At 38.8% G+C, this 26,995-nt stretch overlaps 1 protein-coding gene across 2 annotated transcripts in view; it reads left to right on the top strand.

Moving 5' to 3' along the window:
• TMEM182 (transmembrane protein 182) overlaps nt 1-26,219 on the top strand; it is a 390,758-nt gene extending 364,539 nt beyond the window's left edge. For both annotated transcript variants that reach the window (XR_009506441.1, XR_009506440.1), the window contains 2 exons: nt 8,578-8,691; nt 25,309-26,219. The gene's annotated coding sequence lies outside the window, so the exon portion shown is untranslated. The remainder of the gene's footprint in view (nt 1-8,577; nt 8,692-25,308) is intronic.
• The last annotated feature ends 776 nt before the right edge of the window (nt 26,220-26,995 follow it).

Raw genomic sequence — 26,995 nt, 5'->3', positions numbered from 1 at the left:
AGGAGACTTAACAAGGTGGTTGGAAGCAGGGCTAGTCAGTTCTCCTCCCTGCCCCTCTGGTATCAGCAGAGCCCGGTGAGGAGTGATCTCTACACCTAACATCCTACTTAATGCTGAAAGACTTTGCCTCTCAGATTGGGAACCAGGCAAGTACACACACTCTAACTACTCTTATTTAACATAGTACTAGAAGTTCTAGCCACTGCAATAAGGCAAGAAAAAGAAACAAAAGGCATTCAGATTAGAAATAAAGATATAAAACTGTTCCTATTTGAAGATGACATAATTGTTTACATAAAAATCCCAAGGAATCTGAAAAAGAAACAAACAAAAAATACCCAAATAAACAAAAAATAAGCAAAAACCCTTCCAGAGCTAATCAGTAACTTCAGTGACATCTCAGGACCAGATCAGCTCACAAAATTCAATCACATTTCTATATACTAAAAATCAACATATAGAAAGCAAAATTAAAAGCATACTACCATTTATAAACACTCCAAGGAAAATTAAATGCCAGATATAAACTTAACAAAACATGTACATGATCTGTACACTGAAAATTACAAAATGTTGAGAGAGGAATCAAAGAACACCTAAATAAATGAAGACATACAATGTGTTCGTGGGTTAGAAGATTCAAGTAGTAAAGATGTCAGTCCTTCCCAAATTGATCTACGGATTTAATGCAATTTCTATCAAAATCCCAGCAAAATATTTGTAGACATAACAAGCTCATTCTAAAATTAATATGGAAATGAACAGACCCTGAGGTAGTTCCAACAATCTTGAAAAAGAAGAATGAAGTGGGAGAAATCATTGTTTAGATATGAAGGGCTATTATATAGCTATAGTAGCCAAAGTAGTGCAGTATTATCAGTAGGATAGAAACATAGATCACTGATAGAGAGTAGAGAACCCAAAAATAGTCCCCCAAAAATATGGCCAAAAAATATTTGCAAAGGTGGACAAACAAACAGGGTTAAGACAATATCTTGGACTGAATTGTGTCCCCCTGAAAATTTATATGTTGAAGCTCTATTCTCCAGATAGAGGGAATCACAAGAGGAAATTTTTAGAGTTAGGAAACAGTGCTAATCCAAATGTGAATCACCTTTTCTAATTAGAAAACACTTAATAACCCTGGCTTGCTTGGGGTACATTTGCTATGCTACAGGAGCTACGCAAAATGCTTCATATGTAGTTCTACATTTAATCTTTAAAACAAACTTGTGAAATAAGTCTACTATAATATTTTGATTTTCCCACAGATAGGTAAACTGAGTCCTAGAGTGTCTAAATAATATTGTCTCCTTATGACAAAGCTAATAAGTGTTAGAACAAATACTCAGTAACTCTGAAGCCAGCTTGAGCACCAGCTTGTCTTAACCTGTGGCTTCAGCTTCACCCCAGCCTCTCTCCCTGGTCCCCATGCCCTAGGATGGGCTTCCTCCTTCCTAGGCATGTCTTCTGATTTCCCATTTCTATTGCATTGTTCATGTCAGGGTCCACCTGCAACAAGCTTCCTTCCAGCCCTTTATTATTCAATTCTTCCTCACGAGCGATCTGGTATAGGTTCCTCCTTATACATGTTCTCTGCATACAGCAGGACTCACTAAATGGCCCTATACTTATTAATCTCCACCTGGATGAGTGGTGACTTATGAGAACTGATTTGAAACAAATATTTTATGCACTTTTGATTACCAAGCACATTCATTTCAACACAAGCCCTCAAAATCATCTGTGACCTTTAAGAACATGTTGGTAAACCAATCTTGGCTTGTTTTCGCTGATCCAGAAAACTCTCTGGGAGTTTCCAAGTGAATAAATAAGTCATTGCCCCTACTTGATGACAACCCATCCTCTCAAATTCCTTTGCTTTCGTGTGACATTTGGCAGACAAATCTGGTACATCTGCACTGCAGCTTATGTAGATTATTCTAGTCTCTGTACTCACAGGGCACTAACAGGAAAAGGACGATTCAGACCTTGGTGGTGTTGGCATGTGTATCTTTTAGGTCTCAACTATGCAAAGAAAATAAGCAGGGAAAAACTAAAAGAGTTAAGTTTAGTGGGCTCAGAATCTCTTTATATATATGCTTATATATGAAAGTGCTTATTTATTGGGCCAAGGTCCAGAATATGAGCTCAGTTTGGTACCATCCAGCCACTTCCAACACCTGCTTGCAAGCTGCAGAGGCTTCACAGATGAGAAGTATCTTTGCCCGCTACTTTTCAGAAAGTCCTTTATCATGGGGGTGGGTGGGAGAGTGGGTGTTCAGTAATTTGGTTGATTCTGTCAAATTCATTCCCCTGTTAAAAAGATTTCTTGAAAAAAGATAGGCAGCAAACTTTATTCAAAGGGAGCTATCATGAGACAAAGAGGAACCAGTGCAATGGGGTTTTGCAGTAGGAGAGAGAGATAGGGTTCAATTCCAAATACAAGGAAAAGTGGGAACTTATACCTAAGGAGCAGGACATGTGTGTGTGTGTTTGGGGGGTGGTGTCAGTGGATGGAAAATTATTGGGAAGAAACACCAGGGATAAGGAGGGTGGAGGAGAAACCTGATCAAATATCAAGGATGACCAGAGAGCAAGGATGGGAGATTCTGGTAAACTGCCGGAGCAGGATTCTTGCTAAAATTGGACAACACAGAGATGAGCATGGAAGTCCCCCAGACAGGGCCTCTTTGAGAAGAGAGTTCAGAAGTGCCTGAGTGGAGTTTGGTCAAGCAGAGAATCTCTGTGCTCCTGAATCCAGGAGAACTGCAGAGGGAAGCAGTCGGGCATTCTCCCAGAGCCCTGCCTTTTAGCCAGTGTGTCTGCAGAGTATACCTTTATCCACATCTGCATCTTCACTGGGGGCCTCTGGATCAAAACCACAGCCCATTCACATAGGGAGACCACATATTCCAATGCAATTGTACATCTGCCCATATCTGTGACATCCATGTGTGTACCATTGAATACCTTTCCGGGGAAACATGTTCATGGAAAAAAATATGAACTAAATCACGTTTTCCTTCTCCTCCTCCTAACAGTTTGCCGCAGTTTCCTCAGCTGGTGTGCCTCTGAGCGTTAATGACTAGGGAGACAAATGATTCTCTTCTATGGCTATTTCATGTGAGAACAATTCCATTCTGGAACTTCGTGCCGACATGGCGGGCTATTGTCACATCATCTGCCATAGCCATTCACCTCTTTCACAAAGTGACTGTCTTCAAAGAGCCTTTAGAAATGACTTAATTCCAGGATTGGCTGCTTTCTATCACTAAAGCACAGGTAACCGATATCTGAGATTTACTAACTCATCCACACACTAGACACATGTGTTCAATACAGTGAGAAGTTAAATACAGAGTGTTTTCACACGCCAGAGTGATGAGCATTGTAATGGAAGAATCGTGTAAGGAAAACTGCACACCTGGTTTGCTGGTAGACATCCAGAGGTGCGAAGGAATCTTCTCGTCCAGCGGTCCCCAACATTTTTGGCACCAGGGACCGGTTTCCTGGAAGACAATTTTTTCATGGACCGAGGTTGGGGAGGGGATATGGTTCAGGCGGTAATATGAGCAATGGGGAGCGATGGAGAGCGGCAGATGAAGCTTTGCTCATGCCTGCCACTCACCTCCCGCTGTGCAGCGTGGTTCCTAACAGACCACGGACCGGTACTGGTCCACAGCCCGGGGGTTGGGGACACCTGTTCTAGTCCAAAGTCTGGTACATAATAATTGCTCTTGCTGTTACAGTAATACTCACCAAAATTCCCTTTCTTCTTTTGTTTACAATGAATGGCAACATTTATTTTTGACAGCTAAACCATTTGTTGAGAATAGATAAATCCATACTGGTGAGAGAGAACTAGGTGTATTTTAAAATATAATTAATTGAAGAACAAATGTGTCCAATAATCCACAAATGCTATATGTGAGATTTCTCTGTAAAACTTTTGATTTCTCTCTGTGGATTATGTGATGGACAGCCTCAGGTCATTCCCATCTAACTACTTTTTATTCATATGGATTTAAATCTTTTTTCTGATTGTAACAGGATATTTTAGGGTGTAATTATAGACAACGTGGGCCCAGTTGACTTCCCTCAAAGAAGTTACAGCCATACTTTATTAAGGGTTTCATGTAAAAGTGGAGTGAACCACGTTCTTAGAATAAGCGATTCTCCATTAGGACCATTGATGGAATGACAGTGATTTTTCTATAAGTTAAACTTCCGTTCTCAATAAAGCATCTAATTCCCCTCCTGTGCAGAAGGAGGTAGTTTAAGGTGAGGGACACGTTTTGAGACTTTTATTTTAGAACCTGGGAAAGCCTAATGTTGCTCTTACTCTCTGCTATCTTTTCTTTTTCTTGTGCTCATTCAATTCTTGTCGAAGACAAAGGCTGTGCTTACTTCTGTGTGTAATAGTGCATTTGGGAGTGGGGGAGCTTGCAGTCTGGGTACCGGACTGTTCTGATTGCAGGAGCTATTGTTTTAGTTGTTAGTGGTGATACCAACAATGTACTCAGTGACCTGGCAGACAAGAGTTAAGAATTTATCTTAAGGGTGCAGAGGATAGCTCACAAAATAGCACAAAGATGACCAACATTTAGCACTGTTTTGTTTTTTAAAACTACAGCTACCTGGCGAAAAATATTGGTGATAACATATCACATAATAATTGTAATCTTTAAGTGCTCTGTGTTATTTCTCTGGGGTTTAAAAGAGATTGGGTTTCTTACAGAATGTCTGAAAAGGTTAAAAGCTCTCTCAGGGAAAACATACTTAACAGTGCAGATTGTGTGTTTTTTTTTTTTTTAAAGCATATTATCTGGATTGAAGTTGGTGATGGTAGTCATTATGAAAAACTAGATCAACACTCTTGCTAACTGAATTCAACAAGTATATATTTTTAAATGTGATCTAAATATCTTAGTTTTAAATAAGCATGGTTGAGGATAGAATTTCAGATACATGGAAGGATTGAGTGTAAAATATGAAAGCATCACCATCAATATCACTAGCACTAAAACTGCAAAGAAAAAACAATGGTTTAACTATTTTTAGAATGAGCAAAGGATTTCTAAGTATGAAACTGATGACCCAAATTATATAGAAAATTATTCATCTATTTGATTAAAAATTAAGCATTTCTTTACACCAAACCTTTCACAGACAAATTTAACTTAAAAATTAAAAATTTATCATATATTTATGATAAATGTAAATAAAGGTTAACTTTCTGGTCAATCAATAAAAAAAGCACAGATACTTTGAGAAAAAAAGCATATGAACCACTAATGCTGTTCACTCTCGGTCTAAATAGTATCACTCGGTCCAGTGCATGCTCAATATCTTACTGGTTTGAAACCCATATTCCTCCAGCTGCTGGGACTCCCTTCTCCCCGTGCCTAAACATCTAAGCACCAGGACATTAATGCTGGGTTTGCCTCACGTAGACAGAAAAAGAAAAATCAGAAACACGGTACAGGGACATGAACACACATTAATTTGCTCCATGCCACATTACTAAAAGTGATTTTCTAAGTGTTTCAGCCTAACAAATAATCCCAGTGCATTTTTTTTAAAAAAGCCTTTCAAACATATATTGTCAGGGTTACTCATACTGACTAATGGAAAGCCATTATTTCCCTTGCAAGCATACACAATTGCAAACGGTCTGCTTTTGGCCGAAGAATCTACATCCTAACCTCTGGAATTGTGCAGTGCCCTCTTCCTGGTGCTATTCAGCTTGCATCTCTGTAACTTCCCTATTCTTCCAACCCCTTCAATCCTACATAACTTAGCAGGCACAAGAGAAAAGAAACAAATGCATTCCCCTCATCAGATAGCATTACATGCCATTCTCTGTAGAAAGTAGCCTTGACCCATCTTAAGATTGTTTGCTTCTATTTTCTGGCACCTTCATCCAAATAGGACTGTTATTATTCATCAGATTTGCAGCATTCTTTTCCTTCTGTGTCAGCCAAGGATCTGTTTCTAGCCTTTTCCCTCTCTACTTCTAAGAAGCCAACCAGCTTGCAATTCTACGAAGTCAGTGGAAATTGCACGCTCATAGCAGCAGTTGGGGGCACAGAGCAACACAGGATGTCAGTCAAGAATAGATGAGCACATTATCAATAACATCAGTGTGTTAGGACCTCCCCTCGGCTAAGTGGTTTGCAAGAGCCTACTTAAAGTGATAACTTAAAAAAGAAATAAACTGTAGATTTAGCTTCTGCACACTCAGCTTTCTAAAATGATTATTATTATTTTGTACATATGAAAGAATAGAGAAAGACTACTCTCTCTTAGAGAACAGCAGTATCAGAATAATGTTTGCCTGTTAAGCTCAAGCTTAAACTACTATAACATTGATTTGCACACTTTGCACCAGCTGAACACCAATACTTAAAAATGGCCTCACTCAGACGCAGCTTAGACTCAATACAACCAGCTTCTACCATGTAGCTTAGCGACTCTTTCCCAAGATCTATCTGGCAGATGGGGTAATGGGTTCTGGCAAAGGATCCACGCCTTTAGCCTCTATTTAGGTTCTTGATTTCAGACCCATTGCTGGTGGTTAAGAGCCAGGAAACTTGGAAACCGTCCATCTAAGTGCACACGCTGGTTCCACTATTTACTAACTGTGTTATTGTGAGCCACTTATTTCTTGTCAGTGTCCCTCCCTTACCCCATCTTTAAAGTGAGGATAAGAATAGTACCTGCCTCGGAAGATTGCTGTGGGGTTAATGAGGGAGAATATAGTCAATTGCTGGGAACAGTGCCTGGCACATAGTATGACCTGTCGTCATCGTCATCACCACTTTCCTATTGGCTGACTTTAGACTCTTCCTTCAGGAGTTGTGTGCAGTGGTGAAGGAGAAACTCTGTAACCCTTAACCTTCCCTCTGGGTATCTGTGGGGCTAAAGTCCAAACACATCAGCAATTGCCAGCTTTATAGAGGCTGTGGGGATCTCCTAGTCTTCAGCTGAGTGCTGTCTGTCTACGTGGCTGAGGATCTTGTCTTTCGACACTGCTGCTTCCCTCAGCAGCCATGCCTTGCTCCTGAGGGTGGTCCAAACGCCCAGGGTGACTTTGCCTTCTAAAGACAATAGCTTAGGCTATTAAAAAATTAATAGACAACATGCTTAAGCAGCTTGTCTGAAAAAAGCCTGTATACTAATAGTTACAATTGCGATGCCTATAGAACTATATTTACTGAATACTTACTCTGTCTTGGAACTTTCCTAAATGCTTTCCATACGTGTTCTTAAATAATCCTTTTAATAAGTCTATGAAGTGGATATTACTATTGCTGACATGCTGCAGATGAGGAAATTAAGACAGAAAAATTAGATAATTTACACAATGTCAAGCAGCAGTTAGTTCAATGCCAGAGCCAGGAAAAGAACCTATATCTAAGTCTGCAATCAAGATGGCAACTGTAATGCCACACTACATCTAATGTGGTGTAATGGCATTCTGAATTGCACAGAGAGTGTCCTTCCTCTGAAATTTTCCACGAACACTGATCAGGAAGACAAGCGTACCTGATAGGGTTTGATTATTGACCTAATTTCCTCATTCTCTGGATGCTCGTCGTGGAAGTGTGGAATTTCTGGACATGCACCTTTTCAGTTATACCTGATTCTGCCAAAATGCCCTCCAGAGTGGCTGCACTAAATTATAATCCCGTTAACTGTGTTTGAGAGTCTTGTATCTCTACAGCTGCACCAACACTGGATGTTGTCAGGCTTACTTTTTTTAGGCTAACACCTTAGTATCTCTTTCTCATGTTAAACCTCTTCTACTTCCTTTAATCAGTGTGTGTCTTTACTTTGCTACATGGTTAATGCTTTCATTCTCCAGAATCCTCCTACTCTTTATAATAGCACACATAAATGGAAATAATATTTCTTGAAAAAGAGGAAAACAAGCTAAGCTCTGAATTTATTTACTGTCCCATAGGAATAATCAGGACTGTATCAATATTATCATCTGTATTAGGTGTTCTCTTTAGATAACAAACTTCAAATGTATAAATAATTTAAAAAAAGATTCCTGGAGACAATTTGTTTAATTCCAACCCTGTCCCCGAGATGTTTAATAATAACCTTGGATGCCTTGGAGGCAGCAAGGATAAACTCATGCTTGAATCACCTGTTCTCTTCCTCTCTATTTATATGGACCTCTGGGATGAGTACACATTTGCCTTCTGGCCAGTAGGCTTTGTTTGGTAATATCAGTGTAACTTTCTTATTTCTGACTTTATCTTCAAGTTGGGATTTAAGATCCAGACAGTAACTAATTAACAGGAAAGAAAGTGTATATATTTTCACGGGGAACTTCCACATTTTTTATTACATGCTGTTTATTTAATTCTTTCTACTTCTGCATTTTCTAAGTTTCCAACTTCAGGCCAAAATTGGTTTTGAGTTGACCCCTATTAAATTTAAACCTCTGCCATTTCTCTCCTTCACACACACACAGTATATCAAGAAAGTAGTTCAGAAAGCACATTCCATATTAATGTGTTATGTAATTAAAGTACTTTCTGATTCTTTACCTTAAAATAGTGTCTGATGCTTTGAGTCCTTGGAGTGACTTGGAGGGGAACCAGGAAGAGAGGCATCCGTTGATTACCTACAGCGTCCTCTTCAACAATCCTGCCCAGAGATTCTACCAAGCAGGTAACTCGAAAGTCTCATTCCCTCTTCTTCCTCTTTTCCCACTCAGGGAGCTCCTACTAGCAATCCTTCTGTTCCTATTCGGTAATCACAAGACTTTCCAGAAAGAAAATATAGCAATCCATTACTGAAGAGTTGTGGCCTCCGCTCTCAAAATAGCAAAGTTACGTGGCCAGAAAATAAAAAGACCACCTTGGACTTTGAATACATGTTGTATGTTCCAAAAACTTGGCTTTGGGAGGTCAAGGATGCTTTCAAACCTTGGTGTCAGATGCTCACCGTCAGAACCTAAGCACGTTCCTTAATTACTCTCACATGGGACGACAGGGACTCTTGGATGACAGAAACAGTTTTCTGAAATAGTTACAAATCATTTGGAGTCATACATAGTGATTAAGGTGAGTGATTCTGTGAGGAATCAAAAATGAGGGATTAATTCCAAGACGGGAGTATAAAATGGAACTTACTGAAGAAAATAGATTATTTTCTTCATCATGTTATACAAACCAACCATTTGGATTCTGTGTGTGTGTGTGTGTGTGTGTGTGTGTGTGTGTGTGTGTGTGTATGTGTGTGTGTGTGAATAAAGCTAATGCTTGGAAAAAATAGATGGCTCACTATGGCCATTCAACATGTTTTCTAGAGAGACATGATCAACCGTCTTTCTGAGTCCTCTCATGTTTTAGGGACATGGCTCATGGCTTTTACCTCCCCAGTAGCGTAGGTTCATTGAGATAAGATCCTGTCCATCCACCATCATTTCCTCTCTTCATGGCCTAGTCCATTGCCTTGCACACCGTGGGTACCAACTGATTTTATCTAAGTGAACAAATGAATGACTCTGGCTCCAAGTCTTGGTCTGGGTTTCTGAGTGCACTTCTCTTTCACACTGTCTGATCACCTTCGATGCTGGTTTTTATTTCCCACCCTATGTGGACCCCATTTTTTTTTCCTTTGCTGAACAATGCTTTCAAGCCTACTTTCCAGGGAACATAGCAGAAATGTCTCAACAAGTGTTTCCTGTTATATACTACAACCCTTCTGAAGGAAAAGAAATAGGATTTGATGACTGATTGGATCAGGGGATAATCTCTCGCATGTCAGGTCTTTTAGGACAGTTGGTGTCTTCGTGTAATTAATCTTGTACCACCTTAAGGGGACTATGCAACTAGGCAGAATTCGATGTTCTAGTCAAGGTGTCCAGTTATTGGTCAGAATCTTTCTATCTTCCCCTGGTCAGCTCTTCCTTTCATTCTCTTCTAACTGGCTTATAATGGATAAAAGTACTATCCCTGAAATAAAAAACAAACAAACAAACAAACACCTGTTAGATATTAGATCCATCTCTTCCTAATTGGCAAGTTTCTTGATGTAGTTAAGCTTCAGTCTCCTTTCTTCTAAATCCCCAGTAAAAGTATCTACTTCCCATGGATGCTCTAAGTTTGGAATGAAAGGATGCTTGTAAAAGGCTTTATTGGGTAACTGGCACCTCAGGTCCTCAATACCTCAATACATTGCCACTCCATTATAACTATAACAACTCTTTCTGCAAAGCAAATCATTCAAAGCTTCTCCTTGGTTTTCAAATGTCTCTCTGAGTAGATGGTCTTCGTTCCACTCATCTTTCAGAATTTATTCATTCTCCTTGTACAATCTCATCTATGCTCATGGCTCTGGTTCTCTCTATGCTAAATATTGCCAACTCTCTGTCTATGGGCCTACTCTTTCTTCTGGCCTTTAGACCTATTTATCCAAACTGCTGTTTAACATCTCTACTTGGGTGACCTAAAAAGTCCTTCACATTCCATAAGCCCAAAACTTAAGCCATGATCTGCCTTAACATGATCAGCAGAGTGAATGTATTGCCGCACACCCCACTGTACACTCCAGTCCAATTTTTCACACTGTGTGGAGAGTGATATTCCTAAAGCATACATCTATCTATGCATTCCTGTGGTTCCCCATAGCACTTAGGATAAAAATATAAATTTCCTTAGCACCACTGGTTTCCAACTCTGTCTCTCTCTCTCGGCCCTGTTCTCCCTTCCACTGACAACCTTCCCTTCACCACTTATCTACTACACATAGTGTGATTTGACTAACTATCTTTTAGGTAATCTAATTTCCTTAGCAGAGCCCTGGTTCTGTTTGTAGTTGCAAATGTCCAACTTAAAACAAAAGGACCAAACAAACACAAATTAGGAGTGGCCGTGTGATATATATGTGGAAATGTGCTTATGATTTCTGTGAAAGTTTTGGTTTCCTGATATAGTTGCCGTGCTGCTTCTTCTTGCCTGGGATTTGGACAAAATGCCCAGAGCTGCAGCTGCCACCTTGACTCTCAGATAATCATAGTGATGGTAAAGGTTTGGTCATTGTTGCCAAGCCCATTGCCAAATCTTTCTTTATCTGCAGATCAGGTATTTGAGTAGGAAACACTTCCGAGGGTTGAATAGCGGATAAAGATGTTGAAGTCTTTACTCATTACTTTGTAAAGGAGTCTAGGTTCGCATAGGAAGCTCCCATTCCCTCCAACCCACAAACCTAAATGCAATAAGACGCGTGTTATTTTACAGAACTGTTAGCAGCCAGCCACCACTGTTTACGTTTAATGACAGGGATTAGCAATTTTCAATTTCATTAGCAGATACAATGGTGACAATAACTGCTTTTTAATGAGCACTGTTCTATGTATATTATCACATTTAATTATTGTAATAATCTCATATAGTAGGCATTATTATCTCTATTCTACAGATCAGGAGACTGAGATTAAGGGAAATAAAGTGCTTTGCCCAAGTGTATTCAGTTTAAGTCAGGACTTAAATGCAGAGACTTAATATTTCTGATCCCAAACCTATGGCTTTAACTATAATCTTGTGTTGACTTCCACACATGGGCAAGCCTACGCATTATCTTATTTAACATTTGTCTGGCCTTACATCCTCAGGAGGTTAACCGTGTTTTTGTAAATGCCACGTTTTCTACTTCTGAGTCAAGTACACATGTGTAAAATAAAAACTTATTGGTCCATTTACTCTAGAACAAGGATGTATCCTCCACCAGTCTTTATATCTACCCAATATGAATGGAATGGGGCACGATATTATAAAAACGCTGTATTCATTGGTTTTTGGCAACATCGCTAATCACTCCCTCTCTCTTGCATTCTGTTCAGCTTGTAGATACTGCTTTTTTTTTTTTTTTTGGCTGAATCAACATGTGAACCTCATTTTGCAGGATTTGTTAAAAATATAATTAAAATGTTGTATAAAGGTTTAGGCCAAATTGGCCTGGATCCTAGAACACACTCTAAGCAAAACCTCAAGGAATATACGTTCATAGGAAAGGTTTGCTCTCTGGGATCTCCTCCCACTTGCTTTAACCTGATATTTTGCTTATTCTGCTATGAAATTCCTCGGAGGAGTGAAACAGTAGCTTGCCTCATTAAGACGCATCATTTACAAGATGTTGACAAATGTTGGCATTTATCCTGTTAACATAATAAATGTGAGAAAAATGACCATTTGGCATAGATAGTTCCGTGCAAAACACAAGCATGGCTGAGACTGAGGACGATTTGTTGTGTTGTCTTCAGCAGCATCGTTGAGGGCTACATACTGGAATCACTATGTTTTGGAAATAATAATTATTTCTTCTTTGCCCCACAAATATAATTTTTCATTCTTGTTGGCAGTGGGCAGACAGGGTAGCTCAAGACATAATCAAACCTAGAACTCAGAAAAACATCCATATAAATTTTGTTTATTTACATTTTTCACCTCAACAAAGTTTTAAGTGTTCTCCCTTTTGGAAGAAAGTTATTATTTTTTGCTTAATGTTTTAACACTTGGTTATACTTTTCATACCACTTGTAGCTATCTGACAATTACACATTTTTTGGTTCAATATTATAGAGCTTTAATCTTAAAGCTAACTAAAAAAAGAAAGGAACTATATAAAAAAGAAAGGAACTATATAATTTCCCAAATTATAAAGAGTTGGCTTGAATTTTCTTAATGGAAAGGATTTCATCTCCATTAATGAAAATACGTTGAGAATTTAATTTATTCAGTTTTAAAGAATTTGAATTTGACACTGAGCTTCTAGATATGTGTATATACACGTGTGCACGTACACACATTTACTTCAGGAAGGAGAAAAGCAGACCTTGACCTCCAGGATCTGGCCTGGTGGTACTCACAGCCAGGACCTGGTGTTCTCCTGTTGAACAGAAACAATTTTACAGAACAGCTGCATCAGACAAGATCACTCTGTGATGGACAAGACAAAAACAAAAACGCTGCACAATCGTGGCTGAAGATCGACAAAGTCATAAGCACCGCCCTCTAAACCACAAAAATGGCCAAACACCCCTCTATTCTGGCTCCTATGAATGACCACTGCTTCTTGCGCAATTAAATGCAGCTTATTTCAGCTGTACTTTCGTCTACCCTCCTTCTAAGGTAATACCTACTGAGGGGGTGTTAGAAAGGATGCTTCCTGTCAGGTCCTGTGCACCCTCCCTCTGCCATGAGCAACGCATCCAACTTGCATCCAAATACAAGTGTGCTCCTGGTGGTCTTGGGCTGGAGAGACTCACAATATATAAACAGTAATACAATCGTGTTACTTAGAAACACAAGCTGACCATCACATAATACATATCACTTTAGGGTTAAACATTTATACTCGAAAGTATTACTTTACATATGCTTCTTCAATCGTTTTTTATAATACCTTTATGAGCAAGTGTTGGTATAATCATTTGGCATACAAAGGAACTGAGATGAAAGTAGTTAAGGGACTTAATTGTTCACATTCAAAAGTAACAAAGTCACACTTTGAATCCAGGTTTTCTGATTCCCCACTCTAAGCTCCATCTTTTTTTCTTTTGTATTTAAATTTTTATTGTTATATAATTTACATATACCATTGTGTAAGTTTAAGATGCACAACCTGTTAATTTGATACATTTGTATGTTGCAACAGAATTACTACCTCAGCTTTAGCTTACACTGTTGTCAGATCACATAGGAATCATTTCCTTTTTTCTGCATGTGGTGGGAATGTGTGGTGGGAACATTTAAGATCTAGCCTTGGCGACTTTACAGTACATGGTACAGTACTGTTGACTGTAATCGCTGTGCTGTGCATTAGATCTCCAGGACATATTCATCATCTAGTTGCAAGTTTATACCCTTTAACAACAATTTCCCAATTCCCCCCCCCCCGACCACCCCAGCCCCTGGTAACCGCTCTACTCTCTATTTCTATGAGTTCAGCTTTTTAAGATTCCACATAGAAGTGATATCATACAGTAAGTATCTGCCTTTCTGTCTGACTTATCTCACTAAGTATAAAGCTCTCAGGGTCCATTCAGGATGTTGCAAATGGCAGCATTTCCTCCAGTAATATTCCATTGTGTGTGTGTGTGTGTGTGAGTGTGTGTATGTGTGTGTGTGTATGTCTCCCATCTGCTTTCATCCCTTGACAGACACTTAGGTATTACTTCCATATCTTGGCTATTGTAAATACTGCTGCAATGAACATGGGAGTGCAGATACCTTGTCCATATCCTGTTTTCATTTCTCTTGGATATATGCCCAAACGTAGGATTGATGGATTATGTGTTAGTGTTATTTTTAATTTTTTGAGGACTCTCCATCCTGTTGGTCATAGTGGCTGAACCCACTGTAGGGAAGCAAAATGTGACCCCAAATAGTCTCTCTTAAGCATGTAGAGTAATTTAGGCTGATTTTTAAGGCCCTGAAGACTTAGAAAGAACCTTTCCTCTTCCCTCTAACTGCCTAAAAGAATGTAGATAGAGGACCTGTTCAAATAGGAAGGTACTTGTACTAGTAAGTTTCTGTGTCTCAGAAACAAGCCCGGTGCAATTCAGAGACAGAATAGTTGTTCTTGTGGCGGAACTTGAAAGAGGTAGAAAGGGCTCCAGGCATAAAAAGAGTACCAGGCTGGGAGGCTACCAAGATAGGAGGTTTGTAACAAGGGCAGGATAATGACTTGTACAAAATCTTCTAACACTTGGCTTTTCAGACATGAAAAGAATGATGAAGAAAATACAAGAAAGAATCTGGATCAGTGCTAGAAATTAGGATATAAGTGTAATCCAAATGTAAGAAACATTGAAAATGTTAGTTAGATACAAAACTACAAAACTGAGGGGATGCAATTGAAAGACATAGGGGGAAATTATCATTTATCTGCCGGTTAAAGCATCAAGCCCCAATGAGAAGTACAGAAGGGATACTCAGGACCCCAGGCACATAGCCCAGTTTGGACGGGCCTGGATGAATGGGAAAGAGAGCATATGTGAGGATCCACAAGGAAATCACCACACTCAATATCGGTGATGCCTCTGATACTGTAATCAGAATGTTAAGGCTAGTATTGTTTAAACTATATTAGGTAAAAATATACTTACAATATGGTGACAACTATTTAAATGTACCCACAAATTAGGCACAGCAAAATAAAGACAAAGTAAATAAACACGTAATGAGTTGCTACATTCGGCTGATGGTAATATAGGAAAATATGCAATAAGAATGATATAAATGGGGGGCTTCCCTGGTAGCGCAGTGGTTGAGAATCTGCTTGCCAATGCAGGGGACATGGGTTCGAGCCCTGGTCTGGGAAGATCCCACATGCCGTGGAGCAACTAGGCCCGTGAGCCACAACTACTGAGCCTGCGCGTCTGGAGCCTGTGCTCCGCAACAAGAGAGGCCGCGACAGTGAGAGGCCCGCGCACCGCGATGAAGAGTGGCCCCCGCTTGCCACAACTAGAGAAAGCCCTCGCACAGAAACGAAGACCCAACACACTCAAAAATAAATAAATAAATAAATAAATTTATAAAAAAAATAAAAAAAAAAGAATGATATAAATGAAGTGAGCACAAAAATCCTATAAATAATTCCATTCCAAGTCTTTCCCCTATAAAATGTAACCTCTACCCTTGCCCGGCAGAGGCAGCCTGAGCCCCAGCAAGTACGCTGAATTCAAGAGCAGCAGCTAGGTTCCCCTGGAGTTTTCTGGGCTGACCCCAAGCCTCACCTCACCTGTCTCACCTCACCCGCAGCCCCACTCGCATCTTTCCTTCCTCACCTCTTTGCTTTGCTTGGTCCTTGATGGGCTTTATAGGCATCTCCGTCAAGGCATCTTTTCTCCCACTCCACCTCTGTCTTCCTGCTCATCTTTTGTGGAGCTGAGGCAACTGTACACTTACTTTGGAAACCTGCCCTGAGAAGGACTCCCACTGGCTATCTAAGGGTTCCTCCTCCTTGTTCCTTCCTTCCTTGTTTGGATAGCAAACAGTTGACAAAGGAAAAAGCCACGCTGCTTTAGAAAAGGAATGAGACACCTACGTGTCTCAAATATTGAGTAATTAACTACACTGGATTTCTAAAATATGTGTAATTCCCACTGACCTATAGGTACCACTGAAATATATTATAAATTGTTTCATGGCACTGTTTTAAGAAATCCTTACTTTAAAAAAAATATTTATTTTATTTATTTAATTTGGCTGTGACAGGTCTTCGTTGCGGCATGTGGGATCTTTAGTTGTGGCAGGCGGGCTCCTTAGTTGCGGCATGCGAACTCTTAGTTGCAGCATGCATGTGGGATCTAGTTCCCAGACCAGGGATCGAACCCGGGTCCTCTGCATTGGGAGCACGGAGTCTTACCCACTGGACCAGGGAAGTCCCCAAGAAATCCTTAAGTTTATAATAACATTTTCACAATTGAGGTAATGACATGGCAGTATTATTATTGTTCAATTTTTTAAAATGAATATATGCTTTTGAGTGTGAGATAGAACGTCCAGAAAATCACTATATGAAAGAAATATAAAGGTTTTTTAAAACTATTAGTTTCTCTCATGATAAGGCATGTGAGTAAATTAACATATAATAATTATTTATAAACATGTGATTTCTAATTTAAATATTATTGGGTTTAAAAATTTGAAATCATTTAGCAGCAGTCCCATTCAATATTTATTTTACTGTATTTTAACATTCATAGTGTCAGATTTTAAAAGTATTCATTACCATCACCATTTCAATAATGTTACTGTTGTTCAGGATATATACAAATAGTGTTAAGATGCTTTATTTGGTATCAACACTTGTACTTTATTCTCAAATAGAATTGGATGATGACATAAATTAAAAGAAGTTAAATCATACTTCCTGGTAGAATCCTATTGTATGTAACAGGAATTTCGAATAAATAGAAGAATTACCTGGACCTAGGCTTTTCAGAATGTACAAACCTGCTATATCTGTGATGCTTTCAGCCACTCCAAAGAGTTGGTACAAAGAGCAACTATGGTGAATATTATTTTAGTAATTCATTCACTTCTCATTTTAATAATAAGCATTTAAGGAATGCTTGTCCAGTGCAAGGTACTTTGCAGGGTATTGTCAGCAGATCAAGAAATGTTTCAGTCCTATCCTGAAAGATGATGTGATTCACAGAAAGTATTATAGATCACAGACGTGCTCATATTAAGCATTCATGGTTTAGTCCTGGAAGGTCTGTGGGCTGTGGAAACTTTTACTTTTTCCGTAAAAAGATGAACTCGAGTCTCCTGATGAAAAGGTAACGAGCTAGAAGACGAACACTTAGCAGAAGCCGGATCCTAGCAGCCCATAATTTGCTCTTACGTTCCTTGAAATCACACTCACTTTCACTAAAGTCACCGATGTTACTATTAAATAAACTTTATGAGTTAAGTGACAGAAACTGTGGCATTCTCAACATGGGTACTTGGTCATTGTGATGGTCATTCCTTAGGAATGTCAAGGGCTTTCAAAAGTTCCAAGGTGATTGCTACATGCTCAGGCTTCTTCAGACCAGGAGACTGAGTGTCAGCTGCAGAGTGAGGGAAACTGACCCATTTACAGGTCATCTGCAGTCTCGAAAACTATCTGGAGCACCTGTGGTCATTATCCGTCCTGTGAATGTTCTGGAAGTTTAGTAAGTTTTGTCGTGGTTGTGAAGAGACTTTTATGGTTCAGGGTCTACACTGAAAATGGTGGAGTTGTTCAAACCTCCTTCAACCACCTGGTAATGGATCCAGCCTCCCTAACCACCGACCCTCACAAGACTCTAGGCTTGTTTATGTTTCTGGAGCTGCTACCTGAGGGCATCTATGTCCTGGGGACTTAGGTCTGGATTTTGTGGAATGAACAGCGGCTCAGAAGAGAGTCACATGAGTTAATATGGTCCACAGTCAGTCTGTTCACTTACTGAAGAATATGACAGAAATGTTGTGGGAATCCTATTTTCGTGAGGTTTACGTTCTACTCCTCTTCATTCTAGAAAGGCTTTTTTGAGTTAGAGGTGAAAGTCTCAGAGAGCTTTTACCTCAGCAAATATTCTCAGCTACATTTCCAGGGGAAGAATATGAAAATAAATCCCAAACCACCTCTTATATTATTTTGAACATTTTAAAATGCAGTTTCATTGGGAATTAACATTTTTGGAAATCCGGTTTTGAGTACTGTCATCAAACTTTAACCCAAAGGATTTCAGAGAGCTGGGGCTGGAATAATCCATGCACATCCACAAGGATAAATCTTTAAAAATGATTTGGCGCTTGATTGAATCTTTCTACTGTGAATTTATCTCGGGCTGCATTTGGGTTTTATTTTGGAAAACAATCTTTACATAAATCTGAGCAGGTAATACAAAATGAAGAAAAGTACATTTCTGATAGCAATAGGGAACCTGGAATTTCTCAGCCTCAGGAAAAAGAAGCCTTAGATTTGCACAGGAGAAATGATCTACTTTCAGAGTTAAGGTGTTTATGAAAATTGATATGTGAATATCTGCAAATTTGAAGCTTTGCAGAATAAGACCACTTTATTTGTATACACTGTTACAAATCCCTATTTTCTTTCATGCTTTTGTTTGCTGTTGGAAGCTTGCCAGCCTCAAATAGAAGACTAGCTAAGATATTAGATTTCCAACATAGGAAAAATTGACAATCATAGTTTCTGGAAGTTCATTGTCTGCCTTTAGCCATAGACAATGAGGCACCCTGCTATAATCAAATATACACAAACATTAACAACAGGTCTTCACACTATTTTCAGAATTAATGATGCTGCACATTTTAAAAGTGAAGTTTATTTTGTGTGTAAAATAAAGACATCTTGGTAATAAGGACTTACATGCTGATAGGGATTATGAAATCATTCCAGTACACATCTGTCCCTGCTCTGCTTTCACATGATATTTTTTTAAAAAATTAAAAAAAACCTGATTACTAAAAAGGTAAAATCTTGGGAAAAAATCATTAGGTTTTCTCTTGACAGGCATACTTTTAGAACTTTTCAGTGACCTAAATTTGAACAAGTCTGCATTCTAATGGCTTAGAATGTTCTCCATTAAATATAAGAAAATCCAGTTAATTAATTAGCCCTTGGTGTTAAATGAATTTTTTAAGCCTGAGAGATGAGGGGAATGTGGGATTTGTGATGACTTGACAGTGAACATGAATGATGTTGAGCCCAGAGTGTCTGTCTGTGAATATGAACTACTTTGCACCCGGGACTCTGGAGGCTGAAAACAGGCAAGTACAGCAGGCAGACCTGAAGGTAGGAGGTGGGTGTTGATTTATCATCAATGCCTATGTAAGTCTTGTTTTTTTTTTTTTTTTAATTTTTATTGGAGTAGAGTTCATTTACAATGTTTTGTTAGTTTCTGCTGTACAGCAAAGTGAATCAGTTATACATATACATATACCCACTCTTCTTTAGATTATTTTCCCATAGAGGTCATTACAGAGTACTGAGTAGAGTTCCCTGTGCTGTACAGTAGGTCCTCTTTAGTTATCTATTTTTTTACATAGTAGTGTGTATTTTGCCTACATAAGTCTTGTTTTCTCTCATCTCCAGCAACTATGTATTATATTCCATTCTTTTATTGTTTCTCAAGATATGGTTTCAAAGTAACTGCACATAATTTAACATTAACATGGAATATTTTTATGTCAGTTTTCTTTTAATCAAAACTGGATTAATTAGGGCAATTGACAGATAAAGTTGTACTTTTTGGTATGGTCCTCGGTCATGGTTAAATCTTTAATAAAACTACAGGAAGCATCAGAGGATGGAGTTGAGGCATGATTTATTTAAATTTCTTGTCCAGTTATCAGAGAGGCAACAAAATTTCCCTATTGGGGAAATACTTGATTTTGCATTCTAAGAGCTAATTGGCTGGAATGGGATAATGTATTTTAGTTCCAATTACTGTTCTAACCCTTTACATATAGAGATATTATGACTTTTATTGTATTCCTTTATAGTAAGATAGGTGAAAATTCAAAATCCACTCATTCAGCTAGCATATTAGATGCTTATTCAAGTTTTTGATGTTAATCTTTATTGTGCAAATTTTTCCTGCATTTATTTAAAAATGTGGAGTATTGAGTAAGATGTTTCAGGTCTGTCTAAATCAGGTGACTGTTCTACTTGCCAGAGCACCTAGAACTGAATTGACCCCAACCGTCGCATGCAGTGTCAGCCTCACATGGGCAGTTGTTAGCGAACCAAACTTGGGTCCGCTTGTCGGTGTGCAGTGAAACCAATCTACTGACACTGGGTAGTGGTGAAGGAAAGTGCAGCCTTTACTGTAAAGGTGCCGATACCAGGAGAACGGGTGGCTCATGCTCTAAAACCCTGAACTCTGTTTCAGCAAGCATTTTTAAAAGCCAGGTGAGGGAGGGGTGTCACAGGGTATGTGATCAGCTCATGCACAATCTGATTGGTTGATGGTGGGGTAATAGGGCGGGGACACAGTGGTTAACCTTATCAATCCTTGGGCTCCAGGAGGCCTGGGGTCTTGCGGGGGCGGTCAGGTGCTCATGGTCATCAGGTAGTTAAAGTCTTCCATTTGGTGGGGGATTTCACATCAGTAAAAACAACTCAGGAAATGTGCATCAGATACTATTATCTGGGTACTTCAGAGAAGAGCTACAGCAGAGGATATGGGGGAAGGGCCTGCCCCAGGAAGGCCCCAAATGGCCCTGCTTGGTTACACAGTGATACCTCTCTGTTTTGTTTCCTGCTGCACCCCTGCAGGTACTGCAACAGTGCTTGCCCTGTAGGAAACCAACAAGATTTTTTTTTTTTAATTATGTAGCATACGTGTTGGTTTCTAAGTTTGCCACAACTATGACCCCTGCAAGCATCACAGTTTTCTGAGATTAATTAGCAAATCAGCCTCCTTCAATGACAACACATGAAAGGAGATGGAAAAAGGCACTTCCTCCTATAAACTCCTTTTTAAAAACACTAAACCCTTCCATTCTTACAAGGGTCAATTAAAGATATTTAATATATTCTTATCCAGAAAGGAATTGTGTGGAACTCAACAGCCTATTAGCGACAATTGGACAAAAGCAACCTTCAGTGTTTTTTTTTTTTTTTTTGAAGTAGGTACAAATAATGTGTATCACAAAGGAGGTGAATTGTAAGTCAGGGAAATTGAAGTTAACAAGGCATTTAAAGAAGCCAAGTTACTGCAAAGAGCTCTTAAGCTAATTATCCTCAGTAATGGAGCTGCTTTTTGGCTCATAAAAGATAGCACCTCCTTCAAACAGGTATAGCTGGGGTAGCATATTCTAATCAGCTCTTAGTTCTCCATGTGGCCACTTAGGAGAGATTTTAGAGATGGCATGGAAACCTAGATGTCTTTAAAGTGATACCCCATTTTGGAGAGATTGCTTGAAACATCACTGAAGGCACCTAAGCTTAAAGACTAATCCCTGGTTAAAATAGACATGTCCATGGGAAAGATGACATTTTAAGCTGCTCCCTGTCATTTCTATTTGATTGAAGGAAATGGCTAAAATCAGGTTCTAAGAAAAGGGAGGAAGGCAGAGACTACAGACTCCTTAGATACTAAAGGGAGAAAAATTTATTATTCTAAGGACCCTGTTCTCCTGTGGTCGGCGTAGCATTGCACTCATTCTGGGGCCATACAATCTAGATTTCTTTTTTCTCATCTCTTTCCATGACTACCTATTTGGATAGTATTGAAGTTCCTTGGTTACCTCTCCTTATCCATATCTTAACATGGCACTCCTAGACAGGAAAATGTTAGGGAAAAGGTGAAATTCTTGTCAACTTCATTTCTTCACACTAGGTGACTATTTAAAAGCCCTTTGACCTTCTTCCTTTCCCCCCATCTCTTCCCCTCTCTGTCTTTCAGTCTGGCAACTTCACTGTTCTATAGATACCCCTTCCCTGAAAGATGTCATTCCAGAATTCACCTCTCCCACTCAAGTGCTCTGTCTTGACCTCATTAGTCCTGTATTTAATGATGAAAGGGAGTGGTCCAAGGGACTGTGCATCACCTGACTTTATTCATCTTGCCTAAGGGATCACTTTCAGGTAACAGCTACTAATACTGCACCACCTATTTCTTTTTAAATGTCCAACCCCAGCAGTTCTAATTCTAATTACTCACACACAACGTTTTAGGGGAAGACCGTGTTCCTGGGTCTAAGACTAGAGTCTGCAGTGGCATCAGGTAATACCTCCTCTTCAATGAAATCCCAACTCAAGGGCTTATTACATTGTGGAGTGGTCAGGCATTGAGTGACTGTAGTTTCAGTACAGGAGTGTTCTTAAGCATGTTGATTTTCATCTTGGCAGAAGTGTGCTCTTTTCTTTGGGGCACAAGCTTTTCTTTCAAAAATGTATGTGGAGTCCTCCCGCACAACCCACCCCACTCCCCCAAAAAACTCATCTTTCACGTACTTGCCAATATTTAATAGAAGCATCCATGGCTTTTCCCCCCAATATTCTTCTATTTCTTCAGCTTGAGTCAAAAATCAGAAATAAATATGTAGTATGAGTGTGTTTCATGTTTGGTAATTGCAATCATTGTTGCTTTTGTTGTGGTCATCCATGTACAATGCTTGGTGTCAGTCGATTTATCTCTTGTAAAAATAAAATACAGTGTGTGTGTGTGAAAAAAAAAAAAAAAAAGATGTTAAAAAAAAAAGATTACATTCTATTGGAGGAAAACAGTCAATAAACAAATATACAAATTAATTAAAAAAAAAAAAAAGAAATAAATATGTGATGACAGAAAACTGTTGGTTTGGGTAGATTTAGACTTCCTTGAGAATAATAACAATAAAGATTCTGGAAAATATTTGTAATTAACCATGCTTCTGATTATGATATGCATCTTAAAAGTATATATTGGTGGCTTTTTTGAGAGTCAGAAAGCCTTAAAGACATGTACTTTGATTGTAAGAAATGTACAGGTTTTTTTTGTTTGTTTTTGTTTTTGTTTTAATTAATTTATTTATTTTTGGCTGTGTTGGGTCTTCGTTTCTGTGTGAGGGCTTTCTCTAGTTGTGGCAAGTGGGGGTCACTCTTCATCGCGGTGCACGGGCCTCTCACTGTCGCGGCCTCTCTTGTTGCGGAGCACAGGCTCCAGACGCGCAGGCTCAGTAGTGTGGCTCACGGGCCCAGTTGCTCCGCGGCATGTGGGATCTTCCCAGACCAGGGCTCGAACCTGTGTCCCCTGCATTGGCAGGCAGATTCTCAACCACTGTGCCACCAGGGAAGCCCCAAATGTACAGTTAATGTGTAAATAACTAAAGTAGGTAGCAGAAATGATATTTCATAAATGAAGCTCTAGGAAATGATGACATAAGAGTTTAGGGGGAAAAGAAAGCAAAAAGAAAAATTTTTTTCTTGTTAAGAGCTTCATATAAGTAGTGGGGAGAAGGTTCCTTTTTGGGCTTTGAAGTGTACATAATTAGGACAGGCAGATACGGAGGACAAGCACTTCCAGGTGGAGGTGAAGCAGAAAAGAGAGCGAAGGTGAGGGAAGGGAGCCATCGCACATGGTCCATTTTGATGGGAGTAGGAAGAGAGATCCAGTTATGAAGATGAATGAATCCGCAACTTAGGACTACAGTGATGATACCTCAGTGGATGAGTGTGTATTTGATGGCACGGACAATAGGGGGGCCCAGGATATCTTAAGCAGGAGAAAATGATGCTAGGAATTGTGCATTAGGACATTTAACTGGAGAAAGATGTGGCATTTACTCTGACAAGTATCTGACAAAGAATTAGGAAGGGGAAGAATTGAAGGTGGGTAGCCCAGTTAGGACATCATTTTGAGAGCCTCAATGAGACCATGGAATATGCAGAATGTTGAATGCTCATCCTAGGAATATTTCCAAGATAGAATGGATGGTAAGCAGAAAGTGATTTTATATTTGGTGGAAGCAGGTTGAAGATGGAGTCACAAATAAGGCTGGGGCTAGTAAAAGGGAGTATGGGGTGTGGTCCACCGAAGACAGAGTCTTGATGAATACTGTATTGAGAAGCAGGTGGAGAGAAATGAATGAAGGAATGTTTCTCTTCCAGATAACATAGTGCAAAACTACGTACCAGTCACGAAATTGTAGGAACCCTTAGTACTTAGTATCTTTTTAAATTTCTTTTTATTTGCGCTCAATTCTATATGTTTAAATACTTAGTATCTTTATTCCAATCAAACCTGCAAAAACATCCTAATAGTGTTTCAGCATCCCCATTCTACATATGACCAATAATCAGTGGAGATCACACCAGCAAACTCAATAATTAGGACCTGGAAGCTGAGAAATAGAACACATCTTAACCATCAGTCAATATGATCTGGGTGGTAACTAAAGATAATCATGCAAATATAAATATGGTTGTCTATAAACAGTGGTATCTGCCCATGTTTACAATGTCACAATGCCAGGTAAATGTTGTCCTCTGGGGGACTTCCCTGGTGGTCCAGTGGGTAAGACTCCATGCTCCCAATGCAGGGGGCCCAGGTTCGATCCCTGGTCGGGGAAGCAGATCCCGCATGCATGCCACAGCTAAGAAGTCCGAATGCCGCAACCAAAGATCCCGCGTGCTGCAACTAAAGATCCCGCGTGCCGCAACTAAGACCTGGTGCAGCCTAAATAAATAAATAAATATTTAAAAAAATATTGTCCTCTGGTATTAAAAACACACAATATTTTCATAATATTAATTCAGTTACTAGGCATGTAGATTTCACCTTGGACTCTTAATAAACTGCATGTTCAGAACTGGTGAAATATATCTGGAAATTTCAGAGCAGAGCTCAAACCAGTGTGAATTTCCATCTAACCCAATGTTATATATTTCAAAGACTAATTTTAGAGCAGCCTAATACTTAGCTCTATTGAACGTTGACACTTCTCTCCTCCTTCCACCAACAAAATCTTTTCTTCTCAACTTTCCTTGCAATGTGTCTGGGTTCCTGTATCAACATTTTCACTTTAAATGATAACACCAAGATTACAAAACTAAGATTGGACTTAAAGCTGTAATCGTCAACTCAACACTAACCATATCATGAGGTTTTTTTTTTTTTTCCACAGAGATTTTTAAAACTGATGTCATTATACTGAGAATAGAAAATATCTACCTGAATGATTGAAAATTACAGTGGGAACAGAAGTAGGTAGAGCTAGCAGTGCAGATGTCCTTAGCTGAAAATTTCAGGTTCTATTTCTAGATGGCTTTCTTCTTTATGCTAATTCTTTATAACAGGGCGAAATGTCATTTTCTTTGATTGTGGATGGAGGGAATGACAAGGGAGGAACCTCTTGAGATGACAGCCTGACAGCCTTTAAATCAAGGAGGATCTCTTTCCTAGCAAGCCTGAAGATTAAACAGACTAATGAATCAATGTTTTAGACCATCCACTCCTGGGAGAACACATCAGGGTCCCATCAACAATGGTCAAGTCGGGGAACATTCTTTCCTGTCAACTGGCAAGTCTCCTGTTATGTTGAAAGTCTTGTTCTTCTCTGGGAAATTACTCTATTTAATGGAGACAGATGTCACTCCACATAATTTGATAGTTCTTCACCATGATCCAAGAGGTAAGATCTCTTCAACCAATATAGAATTTTAAAATTGTGGTTGTGTGTATTTCTAAAATCAGTTTCTTTCCTCTAACAGTCAATTTTATTTTTAATAGAGAATTTTTTATTCTACTCTTCTGAATTTTCCCATAAAAAGCAATATCCAAGGTGCCAACTGCCTTCAGAGTTCTCTAGAAATGACTTGATCTGTCACCATTCAGTGGGTATGAATGTAAATTTTAAGAGACTTAAATCTTAAAGCTTTCAAGAATGTTCTGAGTCATACTCCTTCTCACCTCCCTTTATATCTCTGGATTAATCACAATTTCTGATGCATTTCTTTTGAAGTTGTTAATTTTATTTGAGACAATGGCATATCCTCAGTACATAAGGAAGCATAAATGCAGACTTCTTTCCCCTCCTCCTCCATAAGACGGTATTATTCTGAAAAACAGAGTATGTGAAAATATCACTGAAGTTACAAAGCAGATATTAAATTTTTATTCTAAAATGAATCCCAATGATGCATATCTTAATGAATAGGAGATGTGAATTTCTTTTAATTAAACAATTCATTGTTTCAATTAAACTTCATTTTGTTTCATTGCCATCCTTTAAGTGTGGGCAACTTTTTTCTCCCACATTCTGCTATTTCCTGTTGCTTCTCTGCTGACATTTTGCAAGTGAAAAGAATAGCAAACTATGAGTGCACATCGCTTAGTTTTAATACAATATTAATATCTGATCCTTGACACATTAAATGACAAGACTTGCCATTTTTGACTTTCTACTACTTAACATTGCAGAGCTGTTCCTAATAGCTCTAATACATATTATTCCCTGAAACATTTGTGAGCAGGAAGCATGACGGAATAAGAATTAGTTTAGCAGGGAAAAGCAAAATGGTTTCATTTCTAGTGTAGAGATATATCATACTTTTAGATCAAAACTATTGATTCCGGGGTCACTATAAACCAATCTACAAAAACTTTATTAGTTATTGATCTATCTATATTACCTTTTAAATATATGTTTTAATTTCAAAATATAGTTACATAATCCACAATTTAAAAAAACAAAACATTTAAAACATTTGTTTTACATTTTGAAACTATACGTGCTTTTAATGAATTGGTGCTTGGATACTGAGCTAGTTAAAACTCCCCAGAAGCCCATGGCATTTATTTTCTGGTTTCACCATGACAAGAACATTGAAAGAATGGCTGAAAACAAACAAACAAACAAACAAACAAAGTCACCCTTTTCTCAAGTCTCCATGGAAATTTATATAAACTCAATTCCCACTTATTAAGTGGTAAGTTCTGTTAGAAACACCAAAGAAAGAGTCAGGGCCTCTCCCCTCGAGGAAC

The sequence above is a fragment of the Balaenoptera ricei genome, chromosome 13 (assembly GCF_028023285.1).
Source record: "Balaenoptera ricei isolate mBalRic1 chromosome 13, mBalRic1.hap2, whole genome shotgun sequence".
In the NCBI taxonomy this organism is placed as follows: Eukaryota; Metazoa; Chordata; class Mammalia; order Artiodactyla; family Balaenopteridae; genus Balaenoptera; species Balaenoptera ricei.
This window is presented reverse-complemented; position numbering and strand designations above follow the sequence as displayed.